At 39.6% G+C, this 17,913-nt stretch overlaps 1 long non-coding RNA gene across 1 annotated transcript in view; it reads right to left on the minus strand.

The window, feature by feature from the left end:
* The window catches only part of LOC105492259 (uncharacterized), a 39,678-nt gene extending 22,748 nt beyond the window's left edge, over positions 1–16,930 (minus strand). Inside the window, exon 1 of the long non-coding RNA XR_011616433.1 lies at positions 16,648–16,930. This is a non-coding gene — a long non-coding RNA (uncharacterized lncRNA). The remainder of the gene's footprint in view (positions 1–16,647) is intronic.
* Positions 16,931–17,913: the final 983 nt, after the last annotated feature.

Below are 17,913 nucleotides of genomic sequence, written 5' to 3' on the forward strand. Positions count from 1 at the left end.
CTCAGTGTGTGTACAATTCCAGGACGGGAAAGAGAGCTGGGGCATGAGGTCACTGTCAAGGGTTCTTTGGGGTGTGTGTTTAAGATACAACCCATTTTTTGCTGAAGTCAAATAAGGGGGTGATTTTAACATCCCTAAGAAATCTTCTTAGGCCAAAGGTGGAAGGCGCCAGTCTTCCTCCCATTTGCAAGAGTTCAGAGAGGAAAGGAAGTTCCTCCCTCAATGACAGCTGTTTCTTCCAGATTTTCTAGTTTCTAGACTGGGGTGTTGGCTGTGGGAAGGGGGTCGGGTGGAAGCGGGGATGGAGAGGATGGCGCTGAAGTTGTTTCCCGGAATGAGCCATGGCTTCAGCTCACCCGGCTCTGACAGAGCCCCCATCTCAAGAAGCTGGGGTGACAGTGGCTGAGTCAGGCTGGTCTGAAAGGGCTGAGGCGGGTGCATTTGCCTTGAGAAACTTTAGGGGGAGATGAAGGAATGCTGAGTGGGGATTCCGTCATAATGGAGAAACTGAGTCACAGTTGAGCAGCTCCTGACGGGTGATGTGTCATGGAACCAGGCACTAAAGCAGGGATGAATATCACTTTCCCCCCACCAGAATGTCCTCCTTACTGCCCTGCTCCCTCTATTATACCACACATCCTGGATAAGCCACTTCGCCACTGTGGGCCTCAGTTTCCCCATCCATAACAGTGAACTGGATTATTGACAAGGCTGACCCAGCTGGATGCTCTGCTTTTCTGACATGATCTAGGCTGCCGAGACCAGAACCCTTGTTCCTTTGGGAGCCCAAGTGTGCAGGGCACTGGGGCAGGTCCTAGGGTGTGAGGTGTGGCCCAGGTATTGGGGTTTCAGCATTAATTGCATTCTGAGCACATGTCTACCTCTCAGAGCTGCGGGGCCTGTCTCTTTCTATTAGTTTAACAAGCCCTGGTATTAATGAGATTGCTCTATAATTGAACCTTTTCACGGGTCCCTCGGTAATGAAATTATGCTAATTTGCATTCAGCACCACCAGGCATCCATCACGCGGGACCAGCCGGGAGCGGCCGGTGAGGCGGCGTGAATGCGCCGCTAATTATCACCGAAATGAACAAACCCAGCAGTATTATTATTTCATCTTCTGCCCCTTCCCTTCCTCACTACCCACCTCCCCCACTCCATCTATATTTTTGTCTTTTCATTCACATGACTGCCCGAGCAGGGGTGGGAGAGGGTGGGAGAGGGTGCCGGGGAGGATGCCGCCTCTCCACTGTGTGGCAGCATGGACCAGGGAACAGCACAGGCCCGGGGCCGCCTGCGGGCTCCGTGGGTGCAGGCGTGGGGCATGTGTGCACGTGTGTGCGAGAACCCATGCTGTTTCTCAGCCTGTGTGCAGCGTGTGCTGGTGTCCGGGTGTGCAAACCATCTGCATTTGTTCGTGAGGCTATGTATGTCAGAATGTGAACCTAACCTTGGATGTGTGTCTGTGCTGTCGCGATGCAGGCATGCTTCTGTCTGGGCAGGTCTGTCTGCTTGTGTGGGAGTGTGTGTGTGTCCTTGTGAATGCGGTGTGTGTGTCACTCTCCTGGCTGGGGGTCACCGTGTGTGTCTCTGATGAGGGCCTGAGTGCGTGTGTGTGTATGTTTTTTGCCAGTGTGCATATCTGTTTCAGTGGGAATCTCAGCAAATATCTGTGCTAGTGTCATTGTGTGTGAGTGTGCGGTGTAGACGTTAGTACGTTTGTGCATGAGGCCTGGCACATCAGTGTGTCTTATAAGGTGTGTGTTTTGGGATGACTGGTGTGGTGTCTGTGTGGTGTGTCGAGGTGTGGTGTGTCTGTGTTGGTGTGAGTAGGTTCTCAGTGTGTGTCTCTATGTGCCTATGTCAGTGTTCAGATGTGTGTGAACATGTGTGTGAGCATCTGGCCTTGTGTTCGGGAACATCCACTTACCTGGCCTCGGAAGGGTGACTGGGAAACCCAGTGGCCTGGGAATGGTGGCTCACTGAAACTGCTACACCCAGAATGGATCTTGGTGAAGGGACTGGGCCACCATGACAAGGGGGCAACTACAGTGCCCTCCTTCCCATTTGCTGTGCCCCAAGGAATCCTCCTGGTCTCTCAGGTGAACCAAGAATAGTTCAGACTGATTTTCTGGCCAGGCCTGATGGATGGAGGCTTGGAAGAGAAATTTTATTTGATTCAGAGAAAATATTTTGATCTTCCTTTCTAACCTGAGTATGTGCAGTAAGATTCACTCTGGCTTCGTTGGGTAAACATTTCTTGGGTGCCCCTCTGTGCCAGACCTGCTGGGTGCTTGGGGCTAATGGACTGGGAGGGAAAGAGGCCATTGAAATCCTCTCTGGGTGTCTATTAGGGCAGAGGCGAAGCTCCTGATAAGAACGTGTCCTGGCTCTGCCAGCAACCAGGTATTGACTTTGGGCGAGACTCTCTCCCTTCTCAGAGACTCAGTTTTCCTGGCTATAAAATGGGAGTGGGAGAGACACTGGCTAAGATGAATTCTGAGATCCCTTCTAGCAATGGAATGCCATGGCTCTGAGAGTTGTTGTATTGGGGGAGCTACTTTTACTGTGTGGTGAATAAAAGTCTGGACTTTGGAGACAGTCAGCTCTGAGCTTGAGCAAGTTAATTAATTTTTCTGATTCTTCATTTCCTTTCCACAGAGCATTTGTAATGATATATGTTATTATATGTTTGTGTTGTGGCTAAATCAATAATGTGCTGGTAAATGTATAACAAGCAGCTTGATAAAAAAGTTGCATGTATATATGTAAGTTAATTATAAAACTTACCAATATAAATGAATGTAATACCGAATTTACAAATAATAAAGCATATAGTTCTTTTTATGATAAATTCCATATGGCCAATTGATTCTCCAAGAATGCTTTTGTTGATTTTTGTCAAACTCTCCTATTCATAGACAACCTACAGTTGCAATTGACAAATGAGTATAGTTCTGACATAAATATTTGTTGGTAATTTTGTCTTTTTTTTAATGAGGAAGATATAAGTGAAACAACTAAAATATCTATTAAAAATTTCATTTTTTGTCATTGGCATAAGAGACTTCTTGTTGAATTGATGATTAACATCATTTTCTTTTTTTTTTCTTTTTTTTTTTTTTGTCCAGAGACGCAGACTTACTCTGTTCCCCAAGCTGGGGTACAGTGGTGTGATCATAGCTCACTGCCACCTTGAACTCCTGAGATCAAGCGATCCTCCTGCCTCGGCTTCCAAGTAGCTAGAACTACACACGTGTCACCCCATATGGCTAATTTTTAAAAATTTTTTAAGAGCTGGAGTCTTGTTATGTTGCCCAGGCTGGTCTCCTGCTTCAGTCTCCCAAAGTGGTGGGATTATAGTTGTGGACCACTGCTCCCAGCTCTCATCAGTTTCTTAAAGTCCAGATCATCAATAAATCAATAAATCAAGCCCTGCTTTGTGGTGTTTGCTGATTTCCACGGTGTAAAGACTTCTACTATGGCCAGTTTAAAACAACACGATGTCACTAACCCTGAAGTGGGGAAGAGATGCACAGGAGCACACAAGGACATACTATTTTCACTATAAAGATACAATAGATATAAATAACCCCAAGAGCACGGATCATAGGATAATAATTAGAAAGTGATGAGTTTTAAGAATTACTAACTTTTGTTTTTAATATAATTTATTTGATTGTAAATTGATATGATTTAATTTTTAATGGTAGATGTATTTAACAACCCACTGACTTTTTTTTGTTTTTGGAAAATTGAACTATTGACCCTTGCAAACTGGTATGAACGAGCTCTAGCATAGACACTGAATGGAATAAAATAATGCAAGACCTAATACATTTTAGTTGCTCAAAATAATTTAGCTATTATTATTATTAGTAGTAGTAGTAATAGTGATACTACATAAGTAGCATTTTACAGGAAGTAACACTACTTCTTATCAACTAAGAGATATCTGCCCTGTAACATGTTGATTTAGTCACAATTTGTGACTAATCTTCTTCATTTGTGAAATGGAGTTCACAATCCTTTCCCTATTTCCTAGAAGTCTCAGTGAAATGTATGGAAACGCTTTGGAAATGCTATGTGTCTGGAAACTGGGTAGGGCCAAGTAGAGCCACAGAGAGAGCAGCAAGTATAGGCAACTTATACTTGTGATTGTGTGTGTGTGTGTGTGTGTACAAATACTTTTAAGATACTGAGATAAAATGTCAAACACTGGAGTGCACACGTCTGAAGTCTACAATTTGGGCTTTGACAAGTGTGTGACTGATAACATTTCCATTTGTAGGGGGTTCCCTAATGCCCTTTTCCAGTTCAGGCCTTCTACTCCCACCATAGGCTATGAATGTTCTCATTTTTATCAACATAGATTTATTTTGCCTGTTTTTGAACTTACATGCACAGTCATCCATCATTTAACAATGGAGAATTTCTCTGAGCAATACATTGATAAGTGATTTTGTTATTGTGTGAACATCACAAAGTGTACTTACACAAACCTGGATGGTATAGCCTGCTACATACACACCTAGGCTATCTGGTATAGCCTATTGTTTCTAGGTTACAAACATGTAGTGCATGTTACTGTACTGAACGCCATAGGCAATTGTAACACAGTGATATTTGTGCATCCAAACATAGATAAATATAGGAAAGGTACAGTGAAAATATGAAATAATCTTATGAAACCAGTATCATTGACTGAGACATCATTATATAGTGCATGACTGTAAATGCAATCATACATGTGTAATCTTTTATGACTGGCTTAGTTTGCCCAACATTATGTTATTGAATCTATCCATATTTAGCATGTATCAGTAGTTCATTAGTTTTGCTTGCTGAGCATCCCATTTGTAATTCACTTATTAATGGACATTGGGGTGGTTTCCAGTTTGGGGCTATTATAACTAAAACTTCTATGAGCATTCTTGTACATGTATTTTGGGGGCATGTATCTTTTCATCTCCCTTGGGTAAATACTACCTTGGAGTAGAATTGCTTGGTCATTGGCAAAGTATATGTTTACTTCGGACACCTATCTAGAGTGGTTGTACTAATTTATACCCCCACTATCAATGTGTGGGACTTCTGGCTGCTCCAGATTTCTGCCAATATTTAGCGTTGTCAGTGTTTTTAATTTTAGTTATTATGGTGGGTGTGTAGATGTATCTCATGTGGTTATAATTTGTATTTCCTTGAAGATCAATAACATTGAGCAGTTTTTTGTATGTGTATCCTATGCCATTTACATATGTTCCTTCATTAAGTGCCTTTTCAAATTTGTGCTTGTTGTTTATTGAATTATTTATATTTGTTATTATTGAGTTGTAGAAATTCCTTATCTATCATGATTTTTAGCCCTTCATCAAGGATTTGTTTTGCAAATATTTTCTCCCAGACCATGGCTTGCCTATTAATATCATTAACAAAGCCTTTTGATGACCATTTTAAAAAGTTGATGGAGTCTAAGTTATTATTTTTTCTCTATTGTTATTGTTGTTTATATCTTGTCTAATGAATTTTTGCCTACTCCCCAGGTAGTGAAGATAGTCTTCTATGCTTTTTTTCTACATTTTAATAGTTTTAGCTTTTACATTTAAGTCTATGATCTAGCTCAATTTGTGTGTAGTGTGAGGTAGGGGTTAAAATTCCTTCTCTACCATCCATTTATACAGTTGTTTCAGCACTATTTGTTGAGAAAACTTCTTTCTTTAAGTTGCCTTGATGACTTCCTTGAGAATCAAATGGTTGTATATGTTTGAATCTTCTTCTGGGCTCTCTATTCTATTCTATTGATTGATTTGTCATAGTTTTCATTACTATACTATTTTGGTTATTATGGTTTTATAGGAAATCTTGAAATCAAATCATATGAATGCTTCAATTTTGTCCTTTTTTCTCTCTCAAAATTGTTTTGGCTACTCAAGCTCCTTTGAATATTGATGTAAATTTAGGAATCAACTTGTGCATTTATACAAAAATAAACTTTCTGGGATTTTGATTGAGATTGTCTTGAATATTTATATTAATTTTGGGACAATGGACATCTTGACAACATTGAACTTTCAATCTATGAACATGGTATATCTGTTTATTTAGGCCTGATTTCATTCCCCACAGCAAAGGTTTTTAGTTTTTGTTGTGGAGTTTTGTTCATATGTTGTTACATTTATTCCTAATTATATTATGTTTCATATATTATGGCAATGGTATAATTTTTCAATTTATTTTACAATTGTAGTATTTTATTTACTATTATATACAAATATAATTGGTTTTGTATATTAACCTTGTTTCCTGTAACCTTACTCAATCCACCTCTTAGTTTGAATAGTATTTTTGGTAGATTGCTTAGGATTTTTCTGTGTAAACAATCATTATCTAAGGCAGCTCAGGCTGTTAAAAACAAAATACCATAAACTGGGTGGCTCAAACAACAAACATTGGCTGGGCGCCATGGCTCATGCCTGCAATGCCAGCACTTTGGGAGGCCAAGGTGGGTGGATCACCTGATGTCAGGAGTTCAAGACCAGCCTGGTCAACATGTTGAAACCCTGTCTCTACTAAAAATGCAAAAGTTAGCCTGGCGTGGTAGTGCACCCCTGTACTTCCAGCTACTTGGGAAGCTGAGTGGGAGAATTGCTTGAACCTGGCAGGCAGAAGTTTCAGTGAGCCAAGATTGTGCCACTGCACTCCAGCCTGGACAACAGAGCAAAACCCCGTCTCAAAACAAAAAACAAAACAAAACAAACAAACAAAAAAACAAAACCACTAGACATTTATTTCTCAGTTCTGGAGGCTGGTAACTGTATCACCAGATTTGGTTCTTGGTGAGGGCTCTCTTTCTGGCTTGCAAATGGCTACCTTCTCTTAGTATCTCCACATGGTGGAGAGAGGACACTCTGATGTTTCTTCTTCTAAGAAGTCGTGGCACTACTTATCAGGGCACTGATCCCATCATGAGGGCTTCACCGTCCTGACCTCACATAGATCTAATTACCTCACAAAAGTCCCACCTAATACTATGTTAAAGCTTCAACATAGCCTCCTCCTCCTGAGGAGGAGACACAAACATTTAGTCCATAATAATAATGTAATCTAGAAATAAATGTAACTATTTATTTTTGATATTTATGACTTTCAATTAGTTTTCCTCTTCTTTAAAAAAAAAATTTTTTTTAAGCCTACAGCATCCAGTATTCCCTTGAAGTCTCCCTTCCAAGCACTAATCAGGCCTGACCCTGCTTAAGTTCATAAGATCAGATGAGATAGGGCGCATTCATGGTGATATGGCTAACAGACACACACACACACACACACACACACACACAGACACCACACACACACACATGCACACAAGATCTTTTAAGACGAAAGATGTTGCTAAATAAATTCTTTTTCTTACCTCCATTGCACTGAGAAAAATCTCCAATACATATGGAATAGAAATACAGAGAAGAGACATACTTGCCTTGTTCTTGATCTCTGGGAGGAAGTATTAAACATTTTGTCATAAGTATGATGCTTATGGTAGGTTTGTTTGTTTGTATGAGTTTCCTTTTATTACGTAGAGGAAAGTTTTCTTCTATTTCTAGTTTCCTGCTAGCTTTTGAGTGGGTATTAAATTTGTCAAATGATTTTTATGAATCTATTAAGATGATCATATAGTTTTCCCTCTATTTTGTTAATGTGGTAAATTACATTGCTTGCCTTTCAAATATTAAATCAATCTTGCATGCAGAGATACATTTCATTTTGTTGACATAATGTATTATCCTTTTTATATATTGCTGTATTCTATTTGTTAATATTTTGTTAATTATTTGAACTTATGGATATGAGGGAGGTTGTACATATTGTGCAATTTTCTTTTATTATAATATCAGCATCTAGATTTTTTGTGGTATCTTATCTTTTTATTGTGGTAAAATAAATGTAACATAAAATTCACCATTTTAACTATCTTAAAGTGTACAATTCAGTGGCACTTACAATTTGCATAATGTTTTGCAACCATCACCATGATCTAGTTCCAGAATATTTTCACCAACCCCAGAGAAAATTCTGTATAACAACTTCTCATCCTTTTCTGCCTTTTGTCCCGTAGCAACCAGTAATGTGTTTTCTGAACCTATGGATCTGTCTTTCTATCCTGGATATTTCATATAAATGAATTATACAGTATATTGCTTTTGTGCCTGGCTCTCTCACTTAGCATCATAATGTTTAAAACGTGCATCAATGTTGTAGCTTGTACCAGAACTATATTACCTTTTACGGCTGAATAATATCCCATTATATGAATATCCCATCTTTTGCTTATTTATTCATCAACTGATGAACACTTGGGTATTTTTACCTTTTGTCTATTGTGAATATTGTTACTATGAACATTTGTGTACAAGCTTTTGTTTGAACACCTATTTCCAGTTCTCTTGGGTATATACCTAGGACTGGAATTGCTGGGTCAGATGGTAATTCTATGTTTAACTTATTGAGCAACTGCCAAACTGCTTTCCAAAGTGGCTGCACCATTTTACATTTCCACCAGCAGTGCATGAGGGCTTCACATTCTCCACATTCTCACCAAAACTTGTTATTTTCCATTTGTTTTATTATAGCCAACCTAGTGTTAACTCATTGTAGTTTTGATTTGCATTTTGTTTATGATTAATGCCATTGAACACTATTTCATATGCTTCTTGGGATTTTCCATATCCTCCTAAGAAAATGACTATTCAAGTCGTTTTCCCACATTTTGATTGAATTGTCTTTTGCTTGCTGAGTTATAAGATAATACATATTGGATACCAGATTTAGCAGATATAGTATTTGCAAATATTATCTTTCATTTTTTAGATTTTTATTGCTGTCTTGATAGTGTTAGTTGATGCAGAAAAGTTTCTCATTTTGATTAATTCCAATTTATCCATTTTTTTCTTTTGTTACTTGTGTTTTCGGTATTATATCTGAAAAGCCATTGCCAAATTCAGAGTCATGAAGACTTAGCCTCACGTTTTCTTCTAAGAGTATTATTGTTTTAGCCTTTACATTTAGGTCTTTGGTCTATTTTGAGGTAATTTTTGTATAACGTGTGAAGCAAGGGTCCAAGTAAATTCCTTTGCATGCAGATATATAGTCATTCAGCATACTTGTTGAAAACTCTATAATACTTTTTCCCATCGAATGATCTTGGTTGGCACCCTTGTCAAAACAATTTACCATAGATGTAGTGGTTTTATTTTCATGTTTTGACTATAGACCATTCTCAATTCTATTTTATTGATCTATACATGTATCCTATGGCAGTACCCCTCTATTTTGATCTATGGCTTTGTGGTGAGTTTTGAAAACAGGAAACATGAGTTTTCCAGATGTATTATTCTTTTTCAAGATTTTCTGGTTATTCGGGGTTCCTTGCGATTCCACATGAATTTTAAGTCAGATTTTTCATTTTTTGCATAAAAGGCCATTGGGGTTTCGATAGGGATTGCATTGAATCTGTAGATTGCTTTGGGTAATATTGACATTTTAACAATTTTAACTCTTCTGATCTATAATCACAAGGTGTTTTTTCATTTATTTAGGGCTTCTTTTATTTTTCAGCAATGTTTTACAGTTTTTAAGTGTCTAAGTCTTGCATCTCCTTGGTTAAATTTATTACTAGGTATTCTTTTTCACACTATTAAAAATGGAATTGTTTCTTTTTTTTTCTTTTTTTTTTTTTGAGACGCAGTCTCACACTGTTGCCCAGGCTGGGGTGCAGTGGTGCAATCTCAGCTCACTGCAATCTCTGCCTCCCGGGTTCAAGCGATTCCTCTGCCTCCGTCTCCCGAGTAGCTGGGACTACAGGTGCGTGCCACCACGCCTGACTAATTTTTTTGTATTTTTAGTAGAGACAGGTTTCACTGTATTAGCCAGGATGGTCTCCATCTCCTGATCTTGTGATCCACCCACCTTGGCCTCCCAAAGTGCTGGGATTACAGGCATGAGCCACTGTGCCCTGCCGTAATTGTTTCTTAACTTTACAGATTATTCATTGCTAGTGTATAGAAATACCACGTATTTTTGTGTGTTGATCTCGTATACTACAACTTTGCTGAATTTATTAGCTTCACTTGATTATTTTTGTAGATTCTTTCGAGTTTTCTATACATAAGATCATGCCATTTGTGAACAGAGTTAGTTTTACTCCTTTCCAATTTTGGTGACTTCATTTCTTTTTCTTGCCTAATTGCTCTGGCTAAAACTATTTCAATTTTGAATATAAGTGATGAAAGCAAGAATCTTTTTCTTCTTCTTGATCTTAGGGGGACAGCTATTAATTTTTCACCTTTGACTATGATATAAGCTGTGGGTTTTTCATAGATGCCCCTTAACAGATTGAAAAACTTCTCTTCTTTTCCTAGTTGTATTATGAAAGGATGTTGGATTGTGTCAAATACTTTTTCTGTATAAGTTGAGAAGACTGTGTGGGTTTTTTTTCCCCCTGCATTCTGTTGATGTGATATATTACATTGATTTTCATATATTGAGCCATTCTTTCATTCCAGGAATAAATATCACTTGGTCCAAATCCAAATATACTGTTGGATTGACATATACATTCATAAGGTATATTACCTGGAGCTTTCTTTTTGTTGTGATATTTTCATCTGGATCAGGTGTCAGGGAAATGCTGACCTCACAGAATAAGTAAGAAGTGTTTCCTCCTTTTCAAATTTCTGGAAGAATTTGAGAAGGACTGGTATTGATTCTTCCTTTAATGTTTGCTAGAATTTACCAGTGCATATGTCTGGTTCTAGGCTTTTCTTTCTTGGGAGATTTTGATTAACTGATTTCATCTCTTTACTTGTTATAGGTCTGTTGAGATTTCTATTTCTTCTTGAGTCAGTTTAGGTAATTTGTATGCTTCTAGGAATTTGTCCATTTAATCTGGGTTACATGTTTGGCATATAATTGTTTACTTAATCTATTTTAAATTCCTTTATTTCCCAGTAAGGTCAGTAACAATGCCCTTATTTTCATTCCTGTGATTTCTTCTTTGATTCATGCGTTATTCAGAAGTGTGTTGTACAATTTCCAAATATTTGGGGATTATTAAATTTTGTTATTGATTGCTAGATTAATTTCATTGTTGTCACAGATTATACTCTGTAAAATTTCAATCATTTGAAATTGATTGGATTTATTTTCTGGTCAAACATATAGTCTATTTTGGTAACTGTGTCATGTGCACTCACAAAGCATGTTTATTATGCAGTTATTGGGTGTAATACTTTCATAAATTTCTAGTAAATCAAATTGGTTGATATTATTTTTCACATATTCTTATATTTTGTCTAACTAGTATGATAGGGGTTTTATAATAAGTTACTATGATTGTGGATTTAACTATTTTTTCCTAGTTATGTCAGCTTTTGCTTCATGTATTTTAAAATTTATTTTTAGGCTTATAGGCATTTACAATTGTCATGCCTTTCTAATGAATTCTCCATTTATAATTATGAAATGTGCTCACTTATTTTTAGAAATACTCTGTCTTAAAGTCTTTTTTTCTGATAATATAGCTTTTTCTGATAAATCAGCTTTCTTACGTTTATTGTTTACATAGCATATATCTTTTCCCTTTCCTTTTAATTGTTGTATTAATATTTAAAATATTTCTTTTGTAGGAATAGAGTTGGTCTTGTTTGTCTGATTCAGAGTGACAACAGCTGTCTTTTAATTGCAGTGTTTAAAGCATTTACACTTAAAGTAATTATTGCTATGACTGGGTTTAAGCCTATTATCTTATATTTGTTTTCTATTTCACTAATTTTTTCCTTCTGTCTTCCCTTTCTGCTTCATTTTGGGCATACAGCACACTTTTATATTCTATTCTATTTTATTTTGTTTATTCTCTTTTTAGCTCTCTATTTTTAGCTATCCTACTCATCATAGCCTATTAGAATTAATACTCTATAAATTCACTTAAGATTTAAGTGAAATTTTAACTATGATTCACTTTAAATTTAAGTGAAACCCTATAAAACTACAATTCCATTTATCTTTCATGTTCTTCCTGCTGTTTTCATATATACTATTTCTACATATGTTATAATTCCACAAAACAATGCTATTACTTTTGTTTTAAATAGTCAGTTGTCTGTTACAAAACTAAAGAGAGGAAAAGATAATCATTTATGCTTGGCCACTTATTTACTATTTCCAGTGCTCTTTATTTTTTCCTCAAGAACTGAATTTCCATCTGATTTAATTATCCCCAAGCCTAAATTATGTTTAAAAGCATTTGTGTGTGTGTTTGTGTGTGTGTGTGTGTTGCAAGTCTGTTGACAATGAATTCTCTCAGCTTTTGTTTATCTGAAAATGTCTATTTCACCCTTATTTAGAGCAATATTTTTGCTAAATATACAATTCTGAATATATATATATACACATATATATTATTTTTTTTTCATTCACCATCTTAAAATATGTCCTCTAAAAATATTCATTGTATTTACTCTTGGGGTCTGCTGAGTTCTTGCATCTTTCAGCAGATGCTTTTCATGAAATTTGGGAAATAATCCTTCAACCATTTTTCCTGTCCTATTCTTTCTCATCACTCTGGGACTCCAATAGCATGTGTCTAACTATTCAGTAAACTACTTAATATTATCCCAGTTGATAAGTCTCTGTTAATTTTTTAAGTGTTTTCTTTCTGTTCTTCAAATTGGATATTTTCACTGATCTAGCCTCAAGTTCATTGACTTTTTCTACAATATCTAATATGATTCTAAATATTCACTAATTTTACTGAATATTTCATTTCATTATATTATGTTTCTTAGTTCTAGAATTTCATTTGGTTCTTTTGCAGTTTGTATTTGAGTCCTTATTTGTCATTCATCATGTCCATGTTTTCGTTTAAATTGTTAAACATATTTATAATAGCTGTTTTCAAGTCCTTGGATGTTAATTCCAACTTCTGAACCTCTCAAGGTTGTCTTTTTTTTGTTGATTTTGGGTCACTTTTGCCTACTTTTTTGCATGTGTAGTAATTTTTATTGTGTTCTGGATATTCTGAATTTTGTTGTTATCCTTTAAATGGTGTTGATTTTGTTATGGAAGGCAGTTAATTTGCTGGTAGAGTGTTTTGATTTTATTGAGCTGCATTTTATTTTTTGTTAGAGTACATCGATTTAGGTTTTGTCCTTAGTGTTAGGACACCGTTCTTACTCTAGGATGTGGTCCTTACCTTTTATGCATAGATTTTCTGATTGCTCAGCTGAATGACTGAGGTGTTCAGCGAGGGTTTCTTCATTCTGGCTAGGCCAGAACCCCCTACACTTTGTAGCCTCTGATATCACCATTCAGCTCTCAGCCTTCAGCAGCAGCTCTCAACTAGGCTTGCAGAGGCTCACTGTGTATATCCATAGCACATCTATTGGTCAAGGATCTTCAGGGAGTGTGTCCCAACAGAAACTTCAGGGTCCCATATTAACACATACCCCCCATACTCTAATGCCCTGCCTTGAAAACCTGGAGTCATTCAGGCTGGTGAAATGCCCAAGGGAAGAACTTGGGAAAGGGAAAAGTCTTCTACAATGTGCTTCCTACCACTTCCCAGCTATGTGAACAGGACAACTTGCCTAATTTCCCCATGACTCAGTTTAATCACTTGCAAAATGAGGATAATAGTAGTACCCAACTGATGGGGTCATACTGAAAGCTAAATGAGATAATACATATGTGATGCTTAGAACAGGGTCTAGCACATAGTAGGTGCTGTCTAGGAATTATCTGCTATTTTTCTTCCTGGCCCTGCAGAGTTTGTCTGTAGCTCATGCAAGTAGTGGCAGCATTTGAAAGATGAGGCTTCATGGTAAGAGAAGCTCATTTGTACCCTTGTGCTGAGCAGCATTAGAAGCTTTCTGGGGCATTTATAGGCTAGGAAGGTGTCTTAGTTCATTTGTGCTGCTATTACAGAATACAGAAGACAGTGTTTTACCCAGCATACCCAAGAGAATGCTGGATTTGTGTACAACGATAACAAAAATTGTCATTTACTGGGAATTTTTCGTGGGCCAGGAACCTTGATAACAACTTCTGTGTATTGTCTCCAGTCCTTAAAGCATTTCTGTAGGTGGCTTTGATGAGCCCGTGTGTGTGTGTGCGCACGTGTGCGTGTGTGTGTTGCTATTTAATCCTTTCATTTCCAACATACAATTCCCTGTTAGTTCCTTAGGGCAAAGAGCGTTTAGCTGACTTCTTGTGATTTTTATTCTGCAGCATTGAGGACAGGCCTGCACATATAGGAGTAGACACAAATATTATTTGGAAGAGAAAAGTGGACCCAAACTGCCTTGGCTTCCCTCACACTTCAGCACTCTCAGGGTGCCAAGCTCTAGATTAATCCCAGTTTGAAGGAAACTTAAAACCAGAGGTCCTTAGAGGCCACTGTGTATATGCTTTCATTTTAGAAAATGGGGAAACTGAGGCCCAGAGAGGGGAAGCCTTGTACTAGGCCGAGCAGAATCGTAAATACTTTCAATGTTCAGGTGTCAGGGCATGTAGAGCAGGGCTTCTCAAGCCTGGCTGCGTTTTTGGATCATCAGGAATAATTTAAAAAACCCTGATGACCAGGTCACAGCCCAGACCAAAGAAAACAACTTCTGGAGTGAAACGTGGTCATCAGCCGTTTTAAAATCTGCCCAGGTGATTACAATGTGGGGCCAACTTTGAGAACCAGTGCTTCAGAGAGCACAGGCACCAGCAGTTTCCAATCTGTCTCCCAGGAAACCCAAGGTTTTGCAGAGTTATTTCAGAGGGTGCTGGCAGATAGGATAAGGACAGGGAGTCACCAGACTTCTTGTTTTGCCTTAATCAAAGGCTCTGCTTGCATCTGTTTTGTTTATTGCTGCCTTATAAAGTATCACTTGATACTTTACAAAGTGGCCCCTGCAGCGCATCCCTTGGTCCATTCCTCCAACTTTGCAGATGGAGAAAAAGGTGATCTGTTCAACACCACATCAATACCCTGACAGAACCAGAACTTAGACCCCATCTCTTGACTCTCAGCCTGAGTTTTTCAGCCACCTCTGATCCCAAATTCTTTTCTTTTGAAATGATGCAACACCCTGCAAGTCCCCTCCAAGCATCCACATGTTCCCTCTTAATCCCGCTGGCATATCCACGCTCTCCTGTGGACCAAATTGTTTGTTTTGGGGTCTGCAGATTAATCAAGGATAGCTGGTGGTCATGGGGCATTTTGGATATAGAGATTATGTAGGAGGCTGTGAGTTGAGGGGGTAGCAACTGACATCTAATTAGCCTTCATTTTAAGTCTCGATGCAGCAATTATGACTTCTGAATAGCAGTGGTTGTTACTGAGGATGGTCGCCTAAGCAGTGCACATAATTATTATAATTACTGTGTACCTAATGATGCCTAATAAGGAGCAACATTGCACAGAGGCGCGGTTGCTGCTCAGCCTGGTGGTCTGGGCTCTGGAGGGGGAGCAGCCGGGGTTTCCGATGCTTGTGTGGGACCGTTTTGTAGGGACGCCAGGCTGCCTATTGGAGAGTAGGAGCTGCAGAGTGCACAGGAAGGGAAAGCTCCCAGAGTGCACAAGAAGGGAAAGCTGTGTTGGCATCAGCTCAGAGGCAATGAGTGTGGAAGTTGCTAAGCTGGAGCTGTCCTCCTTCACCATTGATTTCAAGGTTTTACTTAGATCCATGCTAATTCTGCCTTACAGGAACTCTGCTTGGGGAAGGCACAAATGGATAGCCTTTATGGACAGAGTGTGTGTGTGTGTGTGTGTGTGTGTGTGTGTGTGTGTGTATTAATGAAAAATAACCACAAATTTTTATAGAGAGTGCACTACATGCAAAGCACTTTACATTCATTATTTCATTTAATTCTTACAAGAACCCCATTTCACAGATGGGGTAATTGGGGTCCAAGGATAAACACAGTTAGCATTTGTTAAACACTCAAATATGTGCCAGGCATTGTACATACATGATTTCACCTGATTCCCACAACAATGCCATGAGATAGATATTATTATCATTGCTTTCTTATTTATTCCTGTCCTACAGACGAGGAAGCTGAGACACAGAGAGTGAAGACTTCCAAGGTAATTCAGCTGATACGTGGCAGAGCCAAGACTTAAATCCAAGCAGCTGAACCTTCGCTCCCTCCCTAACCAATACTGTATTTATTAACTAGCATATGCCAGGCACAGGCCAAACAAAATGAGATAAGCAAGTAAATATATATTATCAATTATAGCAGGATATATAGCAAGATAGCAGGATGAGGTGGACAGGAAGAGAGATGAGAGGAGGGGTCTACCGTAAGGAGGATATACAGTGAAGAACTCACTAATCACGCGACATTTGAGCAGAGGCTTGAATGTAGAGAGGAACAGTTGCGTGTTAGGTTGGTGCAAAAGTTGGAGCCTGATCCTGTAAGGCCTTCTAGACCAGGATAATCTCCTGGTATTTTATTCTAAACGTGTTGGGAAGCCCTAGGAGGGAATTGAGCAGGAAGTTGTGTCTCAGAAGATGGCATGAGCATTTTCCCAATGATCTGGCTAAAAATCTGGTGTAGCTCACCCCATCAGTGCCCCGCCCATATCCCCTGGGCACTCACCTTTAGACCTGAAGGCTGCTTACTGCAAAGTCCAGCAGATCTGCACAGTGTGACAGAGGGGGACTCAGCTCCTTAGCCGCTCAGGTCTGAGATGGTTGCTCCCCTCTGTCTCCCCAAAGTTCTCAGCAGGAGTAAGCTGCTCTCCACGTGAAAGTCCCATGCCTTCTCCACGGACAGAACGCTTCTGCAACGTTTGCAGAGCTTGTCCTTTTCTCACCTCCACCTGCCCCTAGCTTTGGGCACCCATCAGGCAAGGGTGCTGCTCCCTCAAAACCTTTCCTTCCCCGCCCACCACCATCTATCTGGCCCAAACACTGTTCTAATTTCCAGTTCCTTGAAGAGAGGTTCTGATTGGCTTATCTCGGCTTGGAGGGCCCCACCCCTTCTGCACAGTCCAATCAATGGCTCTGGGGGTGGAGCCTGGTGGTAGAAAGGGGCCTCTTCTGCACTGTGGGTGGGGCTGACGCTCAGAGTAGACTGGCCAGGGTTTCATCAGGTTCTGAGGTTCCCGGATCCTCCTTTGCCCAGTTTACAAACTCCCCATCTGGTACTTTCACTGCGCCTGGCACAGAATGAGTGCTTAATACAAACCATAATTCAGATAATCCGAGTTCCTGCCTCTACTTCTCCATCTACCAGCTGGGCGACCTTGGGTAAATCGCCTGGGATTTCTGTCAGTTTCCTCTTATATTAAGTGGGAACAAGGACTATACCCCTGAGATTGGCAGGTGGAGGCATCTTATCAGGGATGTAAATAAGCATGAGCCCTCATGTACTAGGCATCTAGGAGGAGATGCTGATATTCATGTTGTGCTAATTATAACCATTAGTACTAAGGACTCCCGCCCCCCACCTAGGACGGCTCTGGAGCTGCCCTTTTTCTCCCCGCCCCCCTCCACGCCCCTCCCCAATCTACGCTCTGCGCTGCTGTGCCGGGACCTTGCCTCCCAGTTAATGGGGGTATTGTCCCCGCCCTGCGGGAACAAGGCGAGCTCAGCTGGCCTTAGTCACAGGTCAATTGCTTCATACAAATCCTCAGGGATCCGCGGATGCTGTGACAAGGGGCGGGCGAGGGAGGGCTCCGCGTCAGGGGCAGACAGCTCCAGGTGCTGGAGGCTGCCGCGCGTAGAGGCCCTCCCAGCCAGGATGTGCGTTGTCCTGAGAATCGAATTACCCGGAACCCCAGGGCTCACCCTTTCTGAAGGAGAGCAGGTGCCTCCTGAGAGCAGGGCTTCTCTACCTTGGGGCACTATGAACATTCTGAGT

The sequence above is a fragment of the Macaca nemestrina genome, chromosome 18 (assembly GCF_043159975.1).
Source record: "Macaca nemestrina isolate mMacNem1 chromosome 18, mMacNem.hap1, whole genome shotgun sequence".
Lineage (NCBI taxonomy): Eukaryota > Metazoa > Chordata > Mammalia > Primates > Cercopithecidae > Macaca > Macaca nemestrina.